The sequence below is a fragment of the Apteryx rowi genome, unplaced genomic scaffold (assembly GCF_003343035.1).
Source record: "Apteryx rowi isolate R43461 unplaced genomic scaffold, aptRow1 scaffold_1828, whole genome shotgun sequence".
In the NCBI taxonomy this organism is placed as follows: domain Eukaryota; kingdom Metazoa; phylum Chordata; class Aves; order Apterygiformes; family Apterygidae; genus Apteryx; species Apteryx rowi.
This window is the reverse complement of record NW_020448117.1, coordinates 1281-4056: the sequence shown is the minus strand read 5'-3', so window position 1 is coordinate 4056 and position 2776 is coordinate 1281.

Genomic DNA, 2776 nt, shown 5'->3' with positions numbered 1-2776 from the left:
AAGTTGTCACCAATGCTCTGCAGGAACCTCCAGGACTGTTTGTGCCTAGCTGTGTTGTCTTTCCAGCAGATATCGGGGTGGTTGAAGTCCCCCATGAGAACCAGGGCCTGGGATCATGAGGCTACWTCYAGCTGTCTGTAGAAGGCCTCATCGACTTCCTCTTCCTGATCAGSTGGCCTGTAGTAAACACCCACAACAGGGTCACCCACCCATGCTAGCCTGCCCTTGAATCCTTACCCATAAGCTCTCGACTTGCTCTTCACCCACCCCTAGGCACAGCTCCATACAGTCCAGTTGCTCTCTCACAGAAAGAGCAACTCCACCACCTCGCCTCCCTGGCCTGTCTTTCCTTAAAAGTACGTAGCCATCCATGACAGCACTCCAGTCATGCCAGCTATCCCACCATGTCTCTGTAATTGCGATGAGATCATGGCCCTGTGACTGCACACAGATGTCTAGTTCTTCCTGTTTATTCCCCATGCTGCGTGCATTGGTGTACAGGCATTTCAGAGAGGTGATCGAGCATGCAGGTTTCCCAGGAGGGATACAAGAGGATCCTCCATAGCCACATCCCATGCGCACTTCCCTGGCTGCATGCACCTACCTGCTGGAGGCATCCCGACTTGAGCTGTCTTTTGCCAACTACCCTGTCACTATAACTCTCCCCTTCCCCCATCTTTCCTAGTATAGAGCTCTCCTTACCAGGTTCGCCAACCTGTTGGCAAAGACCCGCATGTCCCACCTCGTGAGGTGGATCCCATCTCCTGCCATCAGTTGTCGATCTTCCAACAGGGTCCCATGGTCGTAGAAACCAAAACCCTGTTGCCAACACCTGTGGCATAGCCAGTCGTTGACTTGGAAAGTCTGTCTCCTCCTCCTCTCATCCATCCTCCTCACTGGCAGGATTGAGGAGAAGATGACCTGGGCTCCCAGACCCTTGASCAYCATCCCCAGAGCTCTGAAATCCTGCTTGATGGTCTCCAGTTTGCCCTTGGTGTCATTGGCACCCACATGGAAGAGCAGCAGTGGGTAATAATCTGAAGCGTGGACAAGCCTTGGCAGTCTTTCCATGACATCTCATATTCGAGCCCCTGGCAGGCCACAAACTTCTCTAGACATGAGGTCAGGTCGGCAGATAGATGCCTCTGTCCCCTGCAGCAGGGAGTCCCCCACAACAATCACCCACCGCTTCTTCCAGGCGTTCCGGCAAGGCACAGGGTGTGTTGACCCAGGTACTTCCCTTGAAGCCATGCCCATCTCCTCCTCCTCATCCTTGGAGGGCACTAAACCTGTTCTTCAGGTGCAAGTCTTCGGGAGGAGTAGGAGCCTTTCTCCTCCCACAAGCAGTGACCAGTTTCCAGCCTTCTTCTACGATGTTATGATGTACTGTTTCACACGGCACAGAGCCCTCTGGCATCTCCACTGCTGTGGGGGTTTGGGACTCCCGAAGCTGCACAGTCTCCGAGAATACCCTGTCTATCTCTTGCTCCGCTTCTTGGATGCTACGCAGCCTACTGACCTCCTCCCATAACTCCCTTACCTGATGACACAACTCGTCAACAGCAGCACACCTCCTGCAGGAGAGCTGACTGCCAGCCCAGGCCTCCCGGAGAGGCCCCAASCACTCCCTGCAGCCTGAGACCTCTCCAACATTGGTAGTCTGCCAGCTTTGCCCTTTCTTTAATTTGCTTCTCTTTGGTCGAAACTGCCAGGATATTTCATCTGTCCCACTGCACTCGCCCTGCTACCTGCACGCTTGCTAACACAGCCCAGGGTAAGGGTGGCCCTTTGCCAACCCCACACCCCCTCGTCCCTCTCTGCCTCCACCATGGGACACTGCCTGGTTCTGGACGGGGCCCAGCCAAGGTCTCCACCACCAGCCGTTCCCTGGCAAAGGGAAGAAACTCTGATATTCCTGGCATGGAGCTGATGTCAAAACAGCAGTTGGAGCCCAGCTGGTCCAATGCTCTTGTCCCTCTGCGTCCTGCCGTGGGGCCCCAAGAGGGGTTGCTCACCCTGCCCCACTGTCCTCCACACTCCCCATCCCTCCACGCCCCATCCCAGCCCTAGCAATGGCCAAGTGCCCTGGGCTGGGGCAGCTCCAGCTCCCTGAGAGGGAGTGGGGATGCAGGAGGAGCGGGCTGGGTGGCCGGGCTGCAGGTAATGATAGCCCTGCCAGGCTGGGAGGTGGGGGGAGAGGTCGAACCCGATGCCTGGCTGAAGCTGGAGCCCCATCATGGGGGCAAGTGGGAGGGCCAGGGGCCAGGCAGCAGCTGCAGGGCTGCTGGTCCCAGCAGTGTGGGGAGAGGGGATAGGAGAAAAGGAACTGCGAGGGTGGCGGTAGATCAGCAGGGGGCAGTGGAGATTGCAGAGAGGGCTTGAAGCTGATGTTTCTGCAGAGCAGTGGCACTCACACCAAAGCCACAGCCCCTCTGTGGGCACAGCAGCTCTGGGGGGCAGGGATGTGTGTGTCAGCTGCCCCGTCAGCCGCCCCATCAGCCTCCAAGCTGGGACTGGCCCAGCGGCACAAGGAAACAGAGGACAGTGACAATCTCTGTCCCTTGTTCCTATATCCAGGAGATTCCCTACCCCCAGACTGCCTGCAGCCCCCCCATGCCAGCCCCTCTCTCCAGGACAGCATGAGAGTCCCTGCCCTGGGACTCCTCAGGCAGCCTCTGTTGCCCCAGGGACACAGCAGCCTGCCTTAGCTGACATACATAGAAATGGATTTTTCTTTCTCATGTATTGCTCCTTGCAAGCACACAATTGCTCCTTT